Source organism: Brachypodium distachyon, chromosome 1, assembly GCF_000005505.3.
Source record: "Brachypodium distachyon strain Bd21 chromosome 1, Brachypodium_distachyon_v3.0, whole genome shotgun sequence".
NCBI classification, from domain to species: domain Eukaryota; kingdom Viridiplantae; phylum Streptophyta; class Magnoliopsida; order Poales; family Poaceae; genus Brachypodium; species Brachypodium distachyon.
The window spans coordinates 35126902-35144834 of NC_016131.3; positions in this window are offsets into that span (position 1 = coordinate 35126902).

Genomic DNA, 17933 nt, shown 5'->3' on the forward strand with positions numbered 1-17933 from the left:
ATCTCCTGCCTCCCAGCCCCCGAGCACAGAAGGGTCGATGCCAAACTTGGATGTGAGCATTTCATTTCCCAGGCGCAGTGACTGCGCGGTGCACGTTGCGGGGAGCCCGGCAACTGCACGTCCCGTGATGCACGTTGCGGGAAGCCCGCCAACTGCACGTCCCGTGATGCACGTTGCGGGAAGCCCGCCAACTGCATGTCCCGTGCCGGAACGATCCGGCAACGAGTTTATGTTTTCGAGGCTCCAACAGCCCCTGCTCATAAACAAGTTTGGAAAGACACTTCCGTGCACTTAAAGTAGGAGACAGAAGAAGGAAGAATTTTGAAATAAGAAAGGCAACTTTAAAGCTCGGGAGCAAAACACTTATCTTTATTCGCAATAACTAGTGGTTTACACATGGGGGCTGCCCGGCTACACTAGTTTGAGAGGTATGCATCGGCGGCATCACTTGAGGGTTGGGCTCCGCCGCTTCACGGGTAGAACTTGCGCAAGTGCTCAATATTCCAACTATTTGGCACCGGCAAGCCGTCTTCGGTTTCCAGCTGGACAGCCCCCAGCCTGGTCACCTGCAGTACCCGGAAGGGGCCTTCCCATTTCGGAGTCAACTTGTTCCCGGCCTTCGTTCCTTGTATCCGGCGCAGGACAAGGTCCCCGTTCTCGAGCCCCCGGGGATGGACTCGCCTGTGGTGATAACGACGGAGTCCTTGCTGGTAGCACGCAGCTCGCACAGCAGCCCGGTATCGAAGCTCTTCGATGAAGTTCAGATCGTCGACCCGTTCCTCGTGTTGGCTGAAGTTGCCATACGCACGTACCCGGGGAGATCCGTGCTTGAGCTCAAGGGGCAGCACCACTTCTGCCCCGTAGACAAGGGCGAAAGGAGTTTCGCCCGTTGCCCGACTAGGTGTGGTCCTGATCGACCACAGCACGGGTTGGAGTTCTTCGACCCAGTGTTTCCCGTGGCCTTTGAGCTTGTCAAAGGTTCTCGTCTTGAGCCCCCGCAGCACTTTTGCGTTAGCTCGCTCCACCTGCCCGTTACTCCTTGGATGAGCAACGGACGCGAAGTGAATTTGGTGCCCATGCCCTCACAGTAGGCTTGAAACACCACGCTCGTGAATTGCGTGCCATTGTCGGTGATGATGCCGTTAGGCACACCAAACCGGCACACAATGCTTTTGAAGAACTTGATGGCTGCCTGGGCGGTCACCTTCCGCACTGGTTCCACTTCTACCCACTTGGAGAACTTGTCGATGGCCACGAACAAATATTCGTAACCGCCAACCGCTCTCGGTAACTTGCCGACGATGTCGAACCCACAGACCGCGAACGGCCATGAGGAAGGGATGACATGCAGGGCCTGCGCCAGTTGGTTGCTCTTCTTCGAGTGAAACTGGCACGCTTCGCACGTCTTCACCAGCCGCTCCGCGTCGGCCAGGGCCGTGGGCCAGTAAAAACCGTGCCGAAATGCCTTGCCGGCTAAAGCCCGGGAGGCTACATGGTGGGAACATGTGCCTCGGTGTATCTCTTTCAACAGTGCGCGCCCTTCGTCTTGCGGCACGCAGATGAGCTTGACTCCGTTCGCACGCCTGCGGTAGGGGTTCTCGTCCACCACAGTGTACATCTTGGCTTGCCGCGCTACTCGTTCCGCGGCAACGTCATCTTCCGGGAGAGCCCCCTCTTTCAAGTAGCGGGCGATCTCCTCCGCCCAGGGAGGGGTCTCCCTGCCAACGCATGCCGCTGTGTCCGCGGCATGGACCCCTGCTGCTGCAGGGGTTCCTTCGGTTGCCAGAGGGGCGTCCCCGGCAGCCGGCTACGGGACGACTGAAGGAGCCGGTTGCTTCTTACAGAACACCCCCGCCGGAGGCTTCCGGCGCTCTGCTGCCATCTTGGCCAGCTCGTCAGCAGCGAAGTTATCCCTCCGCTTGACGTGCTCAAAACGCAAACCCTTGAACTTATGCTCTAGCTTCCAGACTTCCTCCACGTATGGTGCCATCTGTGGGCAGTCGTAGTTCTTGTTCACCTGGTTGATCACGAGCTGGGAATCCCCGCGAACAACTAGGCGCTTGATGTTGAGGGCGACCGCCGCCCGCAACCCGACGAGCAAGCCCTCGTACTCCGCCGTGTTGTTGGTGGTGTTCGGGAAGTCGAGCTGGACTGCGAACCTCAGTTGGTCCCCTGTCGGTGACTCGATGATGACCCCGGCGCCTGCCCCTTGGAGACTGAACGCACCGTCGAAGTAGAGGACCCAATGGTCCTCAGCCAGCTTGCCGGGTTGGCTGGTCTCTGGTTCATTCTCTGCTATGCCTGTAGACGTCCATTCCGCGACGAAGTCCGCCAGGGCCGTACTCTTGATGCTTTTGGCGTTGGCGAAGTGGAGGTCGAACTACGACAACTCCATCCTCCATTCGGCCACCCTCCCGGTGGCCTCACGGGTGGTGAGGGCTCGCTCAAGGCAGAACCCCGACACCACCGTGACGCAGTGCCCTGAAAGTAGTGGCGCAGCTTGCGGGACGCAAGGAGAATCCCAGAAGGAGCTTCTGTACTTGCGGGTACCTCGTTCGCGTGTCGCGCAACACCGTACTAGTGAAGCCGATGAATTACGTATAATTCAAAATTTAAATGGAAGAAAAATCTTCAAAAAAGCAAACCAAAAGCCGTGTTGTACGCGTGTACGGCATCCGCCGGAATCGGCGCCGATCGAGCTGCTGTCGGTGCTTGGCGAGTCGGCGGGAGGTAGACTTATCGTACTATCGTGGCGAATTGGTGGCGGAGCGATCACGGGACAGGAGTCTAGCAATCAACGTGTTGGGCATGGGCTCCAGGGACGCTGGGCTGCGGTGCCAACTATGGCGTCAGGCATTGGGTTTGGAGGTTGGGCTTGGGGGGCTAAGCTGGGCCAGGAGGAGCTGAGTTCGCTAGATTCAGTCGTCTAGGCTCAAAACGCAGCACATATCCTAGGCACCTCTTCTGGGCTGGACCCGTGCTATAGCCCGCCTAGCACGTGCCGTAGGCCCGCCCCTGGACACGTCCCGTGCTGAGTTGCTTGGAGCGCTCAAGCTCTATGCCACGGGTCGTGATGGACAACATCTTGATCCGAAGGCGGAGCCACCACCTCGCTACCTCGGGCAACTGCCTGGCTCCCCCGCTGATCTCCCTTTAAGATAAAGTAAGTATGATGGTTAAATTGATAGATTTTTGTGGGAAAATTCTAGTTCAGAAATCAGAAGAATGACATGTGCTTTGTCCAGGCTTCATCAATCTGCTGGCTTCGCCAATGCCCGTGGATAAAGAGAAGGCGCCTATCGACCATGACTGGAGGCGGCAGCACTGGCTGATTCAGACCCGAAGATTGGCCTAACAACACGAACGATGGTGCCACTGCATGGTGGCACCGTGCACTCATGCTTGGACCCGACAATGAGATGGATGGAAATTTATGCGGTCTCTTTTCTCTAGTGATTACCTTCCGTCCCATATTAAATGACTTCCTATTACATGTATCTAAACGCTTTTTAGGTATAGATGCATTCATATTTGGGCAAATTTGAGTCACTTAATATGTGACGGAGGGAACAGATGTCTTCGAGCCATGGTTGAATATTTGGCCATCGCTGCTTTGGGGATTCACAGGAGGGAGGCGAGTAACACACACATAGAGAGATGGAAGTTTCTTAAAAAAAATTGGTGGTTGGTCTGATGATGTTGCACTGTCAACGGTCAACAATTGGCCACACTTGCAGCTTAATTTTGGGTCGAGAAAGTGCTCCGAGTTCGTTTTGTTCAAGGACGATTGTACTGCCTTTTGTTTCTGTACTCCAAAGTTCCGCAAGTTCATCTTTCCGTAGCTCCAGATACACGTTCAGATCAGCTCCCGGTTGCTTAGGGCCTTGTATGAGCATGGATAGGTGGATCCTCTTTATGATAAGCCACGGAGGAAGGTTGTATATGAACAGGATCACTGGCCATGTGCTGTATTTGCTGCTCATGTTTCCGAACGGATTGATTCCGTCCGTACTCATCCTGAACCTGATGTTCCTGGGCTCTGCGCCAAAGTCTGGAAACTCCTCGTTCAGCGTCCTCCATTGAGCCGCATCGGCGGGGTGTCTAAGTACACCATCGTCGTTACGGTACATCCCATCAAGATCGATATCCTTCTGAGTCGGGTCGTGGAAGATGAACCACCTGGCCTCCTTCTCGTTTTGAAACCAACGCTCCAGCTGGCTACCACACGGGAGGTACCATACCGTCTTCGCCGCTGGACCACGAGTCAGTTCTTCCTCTGGGAGGCCCTCAGGATTGGGGTCTTTCTTCCTGTATCGGGATGTTTTGCATACTGGACAGCTGTGCATGTCTTTGTAGTCACCCTTGTATATGATGCAGTCCAACGGATGGTATCTGACAACCTCTAACCCGATGGGACATGCAACCTTCTTCGCTTCGTACGTGCTCTTAGGCAACATGTTGCCCGCAGGAAGAACTTCAGAAAGGTAACTCAAAATATCCGTGAATCCCGAGTCCACGATGTTACATTTTACCTCATTCGGAGAAGTTCGAGCGTTACTTCCAGCACACTTTTGTCCGGCCCAGCATTTTCATACAACGGCGTCTCTGCGTCCTCCCTCAGCTTCTGGAATTTATGGGACACTATCTCATCGTCAGCGTCATCTAACTGTTTATGCAGGTGCACATCATCTAGCATTTCGGCCACCCTGCCTTGCGGAACTTCTTGATCTTCGCCACGGCATGGTTCGTCGGGTGGATCATCATGCTCCATGTTCTCCATTTCTGGGTCGCTTTCAACTTCAATGGCATCCTCGCCGTGACAAGTCCAACGTGAATAACCCAACACAAAACCGTGTAGGAGCAAGTGCAACTTCACATCGCTTGGCAGAAGCATCATTGTGTTACGACAATTGCTACATGGACAACATGTCATGTCGTCCCCTTTTCTTAGCATATGTTCCGTGGCGACATCAGTGAAGTCCTTCAATTTTCTTATCCACTCTTCGCAATTTCTTGTCTCCTCGTACATCCAAGCACAGCTCATCGAACTAAAACACGATAAACAAACATAAATCAAGTTACATATAGTATCACACAAAATTTCGGCACGACCTTTGCTATAAAATTTACAAATTTTGCAAAAAATTGCCAAATAAACACCCACCCACACCCACATGTGAACACAAACGGTACGATGGCCCGTATACATGTACAAAAAAAAATATTCACAAACACGGCACGATGGCCGCGGAACATGCACATTCAACACATATTTTATTGAGAGAGAGCTTAATTAATCACAGAGAGAGGGGAGCAGAGAGAGAGAGGAGACAGAGAGACAGAGGGAAGGGGGCGCGCGCGTAGCAACCAGAGAGACAATAGAGGGAAGGGTGAAACGGAGCTAGGGGAAGAGTGGGGGACCTCACAAGCAAGGGGGCCGGCCGGGACAGCTCCTAGAGAGAGATCGAGCTCTCCCGGCCGCCGGCGCCATTTCAGCCACATCGAGGAAGAAGAGAAGAGAGGAAGGAGCTAGAGGAAAGGAGAGGGAGAGGAGGAAGGAGAGGGAAAGGGAGCAACCTTCCGGCCGCCGATGCCATGAAATTTTGGCAAAGTTTCGCCGTCGCCTGTGTGTTCAGGATCCGCAGCTGGTCCAGAGACGCGCGAGCTGAGGAAGATAAGGCCACAGTAACTTTGCTTTATAGATAACTTACCAGTGGCGGTTCAAAAAATCTGCCCGCCACTGGTAAACGGGATGGGAATCTCGGAGGAGCTCTAGTGGCGGTTAACTGATGCGGCAACTGGTACTAGGAGCACTAGTGGCGGTGAAAGCCGCATGAGTGCTGGCACTGCCACTAGTGCTCCACCAACAGCGGCGGTGGAAGCTAACCACCACTGGTACTCGTTTCAGATTCTTCCAACGACTTACCAGTGACGGTTTGTTTTTTCGACCACTTTAACCGCCACTAGTGCTCGTGCCCCGGTGACTACTAAAGAGCTTCAGTGGCGGTGAGTGACCACCGCCACGGGTGCTCCACTAGCAGTGGTGGTGGTTGCTCACCGCCACTGGTATTCGTTTTGAATTCCTTCAACGACGTCCAGTGGCGGTGAATTTTTTGGACCAGCTGTATCGCCACTGGAGCTCGTGTGCTAGTAACCCATTCTGACGTAGTGTGGGCACCAACCGAGGGTGGAGTTGGATTTCACACGGGCCCTCTATATCAATGCCCCTGCCGATCTACCGATTTCGTGTTAGTCAGCTGATTTTGTTTGGGATAGAGATCTAGTAAACACTCAAACATTACATAACCTAGTACTTCCTCTTATCCTAAATTCTTGATTCAAAATATGTCCAAATATGGATGTATCTATTCTTAAAAAGTGTCTAGATACATGTAATACTTCGATAACAATTTAGGATCGGAGGGAGTATTACTTAACCAAACAGTTAACTTAGATTGAACGTTTGAATTAGCAGGAGGAGAAGCACGGTGGATGCCCTGATTGATGAACACGAAACTGCCGGCATTCGCTAGTCAATGCAAAGCATCCTATCGGTAAAAAATTGGGCCCTGTTGCCGAGGATGGATGGGTGCATGGCTTAACAAACAAAGCAGGTCAAACTTTTGCACATGCGTCGCCTATGTGTAAGCGTAACCTCGATGTGCAGATTATTGTTGAGTTTACGTCCGGGGAAGCTGGTGGACGTGATGCTACGGCTCACCCGCTTTTTCAACCACGAGAGTGACGCCCCTTTCAGGGGGTCGCTGCTCTGACTAAAATTCCACGATTCAAACAAAACTACGTACGCATCTACCCCCAGGCGTGCGTGCGTTTCTTAATTTCAAATTAATTGCTTATCGATCGATCGCTTTTAACGAAATCGCGTTTGCTTATTGGGCGACCATGTTCTAGGTAGAATTAAATATATTGGTATTTCCTCTCGTCGGGATTACTTATCGAAATATTACATGTATTTAGACGTTTTTTACACATAAATACATTCGTATTTGGATAAATTTGAGACAAATAATACCGATCGGAAGAAGTATCAGTGTTACTTTGAGAGTGCTGATCTGATAGGATGAGAAAAGCGGTAGGAGTAAGTACGAGTTGTTGTAGAAAAGTACTCCACTAGGACAGGCTCCTGCACTGCACTACGGTGCCGCGCCACCAACGGCCGAATGAATACGTACGGATCCGTCGCTTTTAGTATGAAAGACCCTGCCCGGCTCGGCTGCTATAAACTTGGATTCAACAGTCAATTACGTTGATGTTCTACTAGCTGCGGCGGGGGCGTGCTAAATACCACGTGTGCCTGCGCAAAATTCCATTCGATCTCCTGAATTCTTCAAGGACTCCAGGCATCTAGTGAGAGATCTACTGCCAGCGCCCATTCTGACACGAAATTTCGGCTGCAATGTCGTACCAATTCCTCTGTACGGCTTAGCTAAAGCTACCGTTTGCTGCTTCTCTTGTCGCGCTTCACTTTAATAAAACCTCAAAAAGAAGATAACTGTATCAGCATCCGGTTGACCGATATCCATCCCTTCCGTTCCGTGAAAGCACATATATGGTATTTTCTCCGTTTCATAATTGTTGTCGAAATATGACATGTATCTAGACGTTTTTTTAATAGATACATATATTTTTGAGCAAATTTGAGATAACATGAAGGTTTCATCCACGACAAGTCCTTTTACGTAGGTACGTACAGTACCACGCAGAAATCTCGGCAGAACGTATCTTCACTATTGCTTTTTTCCTACTCTTCTTTCAACCCGCGTGGCCATGTTCCTAGTTTAGGTCGCTGTCAGCCTGTCAAGTTTCCTCTTTACCGTTAATTTGCTTTGGCTTTTCGTTAAGACTCTGCTTCTTTTCCTCGCTAAACAAGAATCTTCAGCATGTATGCGAATTTTCCTGCAGATCACTGCATGCTGCTTGTCTGTGTTGTTGTTGTTGTTGTTGTTGTTGTTGTTGTTGTTGTTGATAGAGGTTTGAGGTTGCTAACTGCTAAGCGCGCTAGGTTCCTAGGAACCATCAACAAGCACGAAATTCCTAACAGTGGCAGAGGCCAAAAGCAATCAAGTGTTTCTTTTGTCTAAACAGACATGCCAATATATCAAATAAAATGGCAGCAACATGGATCCCTACTGACACATCATTCATATTCATAGTTCCTACGATCTCTATCGTACGTCTTCGTGTGAAATACTACCATTGATTATCAGATTTGATTAATTTTTCTGGACTATTAGAGTATATAATATTTCTCTCCTATATCTTAGACTCGTCTCGTTTCTTTTCGTTGGGGCCCTGCCAGCTTTGTTTATCAGCTCTTATGCAAAATTTGTGGTCGATAGAAGAGGTGACAAATCCATCTTTGTATACTCAAGTACTTCTACTATGTTTAGTGCAGGATGCTATTTGGACCATGTATGGCACGCATACCAAAGCTAAATCGGTCCTAGGATATCAATGCTTTGCTTAATCGTGGAGCGAAAACCCATTTGAAAGTTGAAACCGGTGGAAAAGGCGGTCTTCGCGGGAGTTGTCGACGGGCGGGCGATATTTTAAAGGCTTAGCTCGGACTTTTCGTGCTGAAGCTACGTGGTTGCTTTCGGAGAAAGTCCTGGGTCGTGATCATGCATAGACCATTTGAGATTACCGGCCGGCTGGGGGCCCGTGCTCCCTATGTGCAGCCATTAGCTTAGGTAAAGACCAATTCGCCTTTCGCGTCCAAGATCAACATGCTGGGCCACGCACAAGATCCGCGGATATCGCGCCGCTAGAGCCTCCTCCCGTTAATTTGCGAGCGCTTCACAGGCGTCCGTCGCATTTGCTGCCGCTGGGTGCCGGAGTTCTGGAGGAATGATTGGAAAGGAGGGCTGAGGTCGCTCATGTTTAAGGTGCGTTGCTGACGAGACAGAGTAGGAGCGTGAGCCCGCGGGATAGGATTTCTATGAATGGTTACACATATTGAGGAACACCCAAAAGTTGCGGAATCAGCGTTCCAGATTGGAGGCGCATGCTTTTGCTCTCGAATAATAGCTTGTTTCCGGTCACCACTTTGCACAGTAGTGGAATGTCAGGTGCTTTTCATGTTCAAGCTTTGTGATGTCGCTGTCAAATGCCAATGTGAGGATTCTTCAGGCGTACAAACAAATACAATACAGTAGTGCGGTACGCCCCTCAGAGCCAGCTAGGCTTGCAGGCTTGAGTTGTAGACAGTGTGCGACTCCTAGAGCTGCAATTTTGTGACTTTCAGGATATACGTTGATCCTCCTCAGTTTAACCAAATGACTAAAGTTTTAAAATGACAACTTTTTGAAAAATTAGTTCTAAGAAGGTTAAAGGTTACCCTGAGAATCACAAAGTTGTACCGCTAGCTACTCCCCGCTCTTCTCCATGCACTAGTACCTGCTAAATCCACGCCTCCGACTAATTAAATCACATGCTAATTAGACCAGTTCATAATCCTTTGCGTAACCAAAACGCATATGTTTTGTTTGTCTGTGACTATTCTTTGGCAGTTACTGTAGTAGCTAGTTTGGTCTACTAACAATCTAAGCCAGATCAGCCGTCGTTGGTTGACTACTGGTAGGTAGCTAGCTAGACTGCTAGCTAGAGTATATTCAGCGACACAGCCAAGGAAAACACGTTTATCCCGCCTCATTTCACTTACCTACTGTCCTTTTACAAACCGTAATACAGTAATACCTCTCGTAGATGTTACAATTTGGTGTTGGTGGGCCTGATACAGTTCAAACCTAAGTTTTAATAAATTCTGAAAATCTCAAAGATCTATTCATGAAGTGGGATGAGAAGAGTGTGAATGGAAATAGTCTTATCTTGCTAGTTTAAAGTGAGTGAAACCAACATATAATGGATGTTGCTTCTCACCTATTGAGCAATGGAACAAGGTAAATTCTCACGCGCGCTCCTCCTCCTCTCCTCGAGGCGGGACGGGTCGGTGCTTCTTATCTTTTTGTCACGCGTGCGAGGTATTATTGGAATCTGTTACGGACGTGTGCAGATTTTGTGAAGTCAGTTCAGGTTTTCTAAACCGAACCGACATATACCTGCGTGACTATATATTCAGCCGTCCCGTCCCTCCGATCGGTACGCAACACAACCGAGTTAGGGTTTCGCCTGTCTCTCGCTTTTGCGCCGTCGTCGTAGTCTACTCCATCCCGAGCGCTGACGTGCACCAGGGATTGGGAGAGCAGGTCTCCGGAACCTGTCGCCCTTGCGATCCTGTACGGGAGAGGGCGAATAAGGTTTTTGGGAAGCGCTCCACGCGACTGCTCGCTTCCCTATAACCACGGGTCGTCTACCTCCTCGAACCAGCAGGTGCGTGACGCGCCGCCGTCTTCTTCGTCAACAACTTCGTCAAGCGAACGCAACAGCAACGGCTTCCTCTCCGCCGCAACAGTATGTACATGGTGATTCGATCTGTTGTTTAGTTGCGAGTTCATATTGATGTTTGTTGGGCTGTTTAATACTTCTAGTATTTTTGAGATGCATCTGTTAGTTGCTGCTGTCGTCATGATCTATATTCTGGAATTATTCATTGAATTGTTATTCTCGAAATTGCTTAATTTTCCAACAATCCAAAAACCTTATTCTAGGCAATTTTCTGATTTAACTATGGGTTTAGCCGATGCATTGAAGCCGGATAAATTTTCCGGGATGTACTTCAAGAGATGGATATTAAAAGCCATGCTCTGGTTGCAGACGGCAAACTAGAGGAAGATTTATCAGAGGAAGCTCAGAAATTTTTTCAGGATGCCAATGTTGCCTTTAGAGGATGCATTCTGAGTGTTCTTTCTCACCGTCTTTGTGATGTGTATATGCACATAGAAGACGGGAAGGAGCTGTGGGATGCACTGAATGCTAAATTCGGTGCAACCGATGCAGGCAGTGAACTGTTTACCATGGAGTCGCTGAACGACTACAAGATGGTGGATAACCGTTCTGTAGTTGAATAGGCACATGAGATATAGATCATTGTGAGAGAGCTCAAACTTCTCAACTGTGATTTACTCGACAAGTACGTGGCTGGGTGCATTATTGCAAAGTTACCTCCCGCGTGCAGGAACTTCGCCACGTCTCTAAAACACAAGAGACAAGAGATATCAGTTGAACAACTGATAGCGTCCCTTGATGTTGAAGAGAAAGCTCGGGCTAAGGACACCAATGAGAAAGCTGTTGATTTTCCGTCTAACGTCAATATGGTACAGCGGAATTTTCGCGGCAACGAAAAGAACAAAGGGAAGAAGTCCGATGTTGTTAACAACAAGCCTGAGCAGACTACTACCTTCAAGAAGAAGAAGAAAGTAAACAAAGGCGAGATGAATTGTTTCACCTATGGAGAGCTCGGCTACTTTTCCAGAGACTGTCCTGATTGTGCAGATCGGAGAGGGAAAAACGGGCAGAAGACTGTCAACGTCGTGACCCCTAGCAACACTAACACGTACGGTATTTTATCTACTATTCTTTTGGTGTTTCCATCTCCATGTTGGTGGATTGATACGGGTGCTAATGTTCATGTATGTTCTGACATCTCTTTGTTTACTTCTTACCAGCATGGAAGGGATTCAACCGTCTTGATGGGGAACGGGTCGCATGCAGCTGTTCGTGGTGTTGGTACGGTCGATCGGAAGTTTACTTCGGGGAAGATCGTGCGGCTAAGAAACGTGATGCATGTCCCCTCCATGAACAAGAATCTCGTTAGCGGTTCCCTTTTATGCAGAGATGGTTTTAAGGTAGTTTTAGAGTCTAATAAAGTAGTTGTGTCCAAACATGGACAATTTATTGGTAAAGGTTATGAGTGCGGAGGCTTGTTCCGTTTTTCCCTTTCTGATTTTAGTGATATGTCGGTGAACCATATTTGTGGCAGTGTTAATGATGATGCAAGTGTTTGGCACTTTCGTTTATGTCACATTAATTTTGGTTTTAATGTCTCGGCTATCCACTATGAGTTTAATTCCTACTTTCACCATTGCCAAATGTTCTAAGTGACATAGTTGTGTGCAATCAAAACAACCTTGAAAGCCCCATACGGCGGCCCGAGGAGAGAAATTTGGCACCTCTAGAACTCATACGTTCTGATCTTTGTGAGATGAATGGTGTGTTGACAAAAGGTGGAAAGAGATATTTCATGACGTTAATTGATGATGCTACTAGATTCTGCTATGTTTATTTGTTGCGAACTAAAGATGAGGCTTTAGACTACTTTAAAATCTATAAGACTAAAGTTGAAAATCAAATGGAGAGAAAGATCAAACGTTTTAGGTCAGATCGTGGTGGCGAGTATTTCTCCAATGTATTTGATGAGTTTTGTGCGGAACATGGTATTATTCATGATAGGACGCCTCTCTATTCTCCCCAATCAAACAGGGTCACCGAGAGGAAAAACCGCAGGTTGACTGTCTTGGTGAATTCCATGTTAGCCATTGCCGGTTTATCTAAGACATGGTGGGGGGAGGCGCTACTGACTTCATGTCATGTCCTCAATAAAGTTCCAAACAAAAATAAAGAGAAGACTCCCTACGAGGAGTGGATTGGGAGAAATCCATCACTTTCTTACTTGCGCACTTGGGAATGTTTGGCGAAGGTCAACGTTCCAATTCTCAAGAAATGCAAGATCGGACCGAAAACAGTGGATTGTATCTTTCTAGGCTATGCTCAACGGAGTGTGGGCTATAGATTCTTAGTAGTTAAATCCGAGGTACCTGATATGCATGTTGACACTATTATGGAATCTCGTGATGCAACATTTTTTGAGAATATTTTTCCTATGAAAGATATGCATAGCATTGCTAGAATTTCTTCTGAAATATTACCTGAGTCTAGCATACCTGAATCTAATACCTCTGATAATGAATTTGAACATCCTGAGGATGATGTGAGAGGGATGACAATGAAGCTCCTTCCAGGAGTAAGAGACGAAGGATTGCAAAATCTTTCAATGATGACTTCATTGTGTGCCTTATGGAGGATACTCCCAAAACCATTGTAGAGGCATATGCATCTCCGGATGCAGATGACTGGAAAGAAGCTGTCCAGAGTGAGATGGACTCCATTGTTTCTAATGGACTTGGGAGCTATCTGAATGACCCCACGGTTGTAAGCCAGTAGGCTACAAGTTGGTGTTCAAGAAGAAGCTAAGGCCTGACGGTACTATTGAAAAGTATAAGGCACGGCTTGTGGCAAAAGGCTACACTCAGAAAGAAGGCAAAGATTACTTTGACACCTATTCACCCGTTGCTAGATTTACTACCATTCGAGTACTACTATCCCTGGCTGCCTCCTATGATCTTGTCGTTCATCAAATGGACGTAAAGACAACTTTCCTTAACGGAGAGTTGGAAGAGGAAATTTACATGGATCAGTCAGATGGATTTGTGGTAAAGGGTGAAAAGCGAAAGGTGTGCAAGTTACTAAAATCTTTGTATGGACTAAAACAAGCACCTAAGCAATGGCACGAGAAGGTTGACGGATGTGTGTACTATCGTCATTAATGAGGATGATGGATGTGTGTACTATCGTCATGGTGGAGGAAAATGTGTTATTTTGTGTTTGTACGTGGATGATATTCTGATTTTTTGTACAAACATAAAAGTGATAAATGAGGTCAAGTCGTTTCTATCAAATTGCTTTGATATGAAAGATCTGGGAGAGGCTGATGTTATTCTTAACATTAAGCTGGTTAAAGATGAGAGTGTAATTACTTTGTTGCAATCTCACTATGTTGAGAAGGTCTTCGGTTGCTTCGGTTTTACTGACAGCAAACCTTCACAACACCGTATGACCCCAGTGTGATACTCAGAAAAAACAACGGAGAAGGCAAAGATCAATTGAGATACTCTCAAATAATCGGTTCCCTTATGTACTTAGCTAGCGCTACGAGGCCTGATATCTCTTTTGCTGTGAGCAAATTGAGTAGGTTCACGTCAAACCTGGGTATAGATCATTGGCGTGCACTAGAAAGGATATTGCGCTATCTAAAAGATACGATGTGTTATGGAATACATTATTCAGGGCATCCAGCTATGCTTGAGGGATATTGTGATTCGAACTAGATTTCTAAAGCAGATGATCTCCACGCCATAACCGGATATGCCTTCATACTTGGTGGTGGTGTAGTATCATGGAGATCTTACAAACAGACCATATTGACGAGGTCAACTATGGAAGCAGAGCTTGCTGCTTTAGATACAGCCACCTTTGAGGCAGAGTGTCTGAGAAATCTTTTGATGGACTTGCCGGTGGTTGAAAAACCAGTGCCGACTATTCTGATGAACTGTGATAATAAAACGGTTATTACTAAAGTGAACAGTTCAAAGGATAACGCGAAGTCATCAAAACACGTGAGGAGACGTGTGTAGTCTGTCAGGAAATTGAAAAACTCTAGAGTGATAACTGTTACATATATTCAAACAGAGAAAAACCTGTAGATCCCTTTACCAAGGGACTATCGCGTAATGTGATAGAGAGTGCATCGAGGGAGATGGGGTTGAGACCCATGAACGTTGTGCCATAATGGTAACCCAACCTATGTGATCGGAAATCCCGTGAAGTAGGATCTGGGAAGAACGAAGCTATCGGTATAACAGAGGAGAGTATGTTATAACCCTCTCTATGTGAAGATGTGCGACTCTCAAATTTCTGTAAGGCAGGTTGGCGACATGCCTTAATGTGTTCATTGCGGCTATGAGTAGCGAAAGATGCTATCCTACAGAGTATTCTTGAAAGAACACATCTATATGATTCTGACTGTCTAACGTCGCAGTCTACGAGATTTGGTTGATCTCTAGTAACTCATGAAGAGACCACGGAGTACGACACATATGCTCCACCCGCAGGATAGAGTACCGATAGTCCAGTACTGGTTGGCTTTGAGTGAAATCTATTTCATGCCAGCTTGCAATTCAAGGCTTAGTCCATTGTGAGTGTGGATAGATGTAACTTAAAGTTCTAGGCAGAAGTTCAACTTAACAGTTTCTACTAAAACACTAGTATATAAACAAGTAGCGAGAACAGGTAAATCTCTAAATGGGTATTTGAGATCTGGTGGGGGATTGTTAGAATTTGGTGTTGGTGGGCTTGATCAGCGCAAGCCCAAGTTTTAATAAATTCTGAAAATCTCAAAGGCCCATTCATAAAGTGGGATGAGGGGAGTGGGTCGGGCCGTAAATCCTAGGTGGCGACGACTAAGTTAACATTTCCCAAGCGTGAGTCAAGATGCCCACGTGGCATAGTCAATCCTACGTGGCGAAGGAAGACAAGTCAACAAGTCAGGCTTCTCATACCATGGTCAAAGGCAGAAATGAGCTAGAGTAGGTGGCAAGAAAGGTGTAAGGATGAGACTTTTGGTCCATGGTGTACCATGGAACAACCCTCACTTTCAACACATGGTGCACACAAAAGATATGGACCAAGGAGCTACTTTTACCATTTTGCTCCTACTTTTCTCTCTCCCTAAAGGGTAGCCATGGTCTTTTGTCATGGACCCCTAGGCTATAAATACCCCCGATGGAGGCATGTATCATTCACTCTCAACTTGAATAAACTCAAGAGGAGAGGGATAGAGTGCTCCTTCTAAGGTTCGCTCTCGAGCACCGCTTTCCACTAAAAGTCAACCGGCCTCGAGGAAGCCTTCTAGGGGACTCTAGTTTCCAGGCTCCGAGCTAACCTTAGTTAGCACGGGCTCGGAGGAGAAGGGGTTGGGTTAGAATTCCGAGGGTATCCTAACCTTGATACTTGGAAAGAAGCGTTCAGTCCAAGTACGAGGCCGGCGGCCCCGACGAATCTCTCACTAAAGGTGTATTGGGAAGATCCGCTCGGCCCAAGCACTTGGCTAATAACCCTGATGAGGACATCCCACATGTTGATACACCCGTAGCACCTACAGTCACATTACAAGGACTTATCACAAGAGCTCGTGCACGCCAACTTAATTATCAGGTACTTTCGTTTCTTGGAACGATTCTTCACATACATGAGAATATGATGCTGCCTAAATCAGATGTGTTTGTCACACTTAGGAATGATGGACCTAGCATGGATGAGAGGGACAAGCATTGGAGCATGATCACGCATGGAGATGAAGGCAGCAAGCGTGTGAAGATTGAAGATGGCGCCGCAACGGGAGATTTCAGAATGGTGAAGCCACCATAATGAGAGATGAAGACGTGGGCGAAATATAGAGCTTTTCCCTTCATATTTTCGTCCACATAATTATATGGTGCTGCGACACCTTTTAAGTTTGGGCTAGGCCCATGTAATTTTCGTCCACATACATGGGCTAAACTTTTAGAGTCCGTATAGGTGAAGGAAACCAACCTACAGTGGGTTTCGGCCTTCTTTCCCAAGGCTGGACGCATACCCCTCTAGTCCTCCATATATACCCCCGTTAGGTCTTCGTTTAGACTCAGATTTTGTTTAGTTTAAGACTTAGCTATTTGCTACTCTTCGCCATAGGCACAAGTGCCAAATCGACCTTTTGTACTACGCCTTGCGGAATCCCATCAATAAAGCTTTACCTTTGTTCGCAATATCTTGATTGCATCTATAATTCTTGCTTGTTCTTCGGTTGCATGCAAGGATTGATGCTTCGTGATCAGGTTGATCTAGCTCCGGCGTTGTCAATAACCTCGGAAGTTGGTGTAGCGATCGCTAAGGCGCAACGTCTCGCACGTTTGTAGCCGGTTCGTCAATGTCGACATCCACCCAAAAATCGATAGCTATCTTCTCATCGAAAGATCGGGCACCTTTACCCCTATCAAGTGGTATCAGATTTCAGGTTTCTCGGTGAGATCTTACTGTTTTTCTAGATTAGTTGCATCTGATTTATTCCTACAGTCCACGAAAAAGCCAAAAAAATTAGGGTTAGATCTTGTCCTACAAACAATTTCGAGCCTTTGCATCTTTTCTTTCAGTACGTGCATTGTTGAATTTTAGTCTGCATCGTCGTGTCGAGTGCTGGTTTTAGAGTCTAGACCTTTAGAGTTTCGAGTTTTGTTCATAACCGTCACGCCGCCGTCACACCGCCTCGCCTCGCTCGCCGATCTTCCACGCCACCACATATCCCTAACTGTATCAATTTCGGTTCCACTTACCATCTTCCGCCACCACCAATTTTGCCACCACATATCCATAACCGTATCAATTTCGGTTCCACTTACCATCTTCCGCCACCACCAATTCCGCCACCACATATCCATAACCGTATCAATTTCGGTTCCACTTACCATCTTCCGCCACCACCAATTCCGCCACCATCTCCATACTCCGATCTGTAAGTTGATATAAGTCCGGAAAGTTTCGGCCGCAAGGAAACAGGAGGGGAGTAAAAAAAAAACTGGAACCCTCTCCGAATTTTTTTTTAGCATACACTGTTTTTATATTTCCAAGATCGTTTTTAGCTATCCGCCATCATAGCGGAATTTTTGAGACGTCTGCACGCTTTCCAGAGCAGCTTTTTGCAGTTTTAGTTTTTGGCCACAAATTTTTTCGAGGCTATCTAGGTTTCAGACCTTGCTTCTTGTTTTGAGACACGCTCCATCATAGTGAGTTTTCGTATATATCTATTCGTTTCCCAGCACTGTACCTGTTGCTTTTGGTGTCGCGGCGTGACTCCCAGGTGTTCTAGGCTCGCGTCTCTAGCACGGTATAGCCTAGGGCCAGCACGGTACCGTCGTTGAGCTATTATTCAACTTGTGGCATTACTGTTTTGAATTGTTGCTACAGATATTAGGATACAGCCACCCAGAGCTCCACATACTCCTACACCGTACGTTGACACCGCCTGGCAATCGCTTTATTCAATCTTCCTGAGGTTTAATCACAACGGTTGCTAGTCACCACCTGCTGCAGGGTAAGAACGGGTAAGAATCTTGGTTTGCTTGACAGATTACGCGTTGTCCACA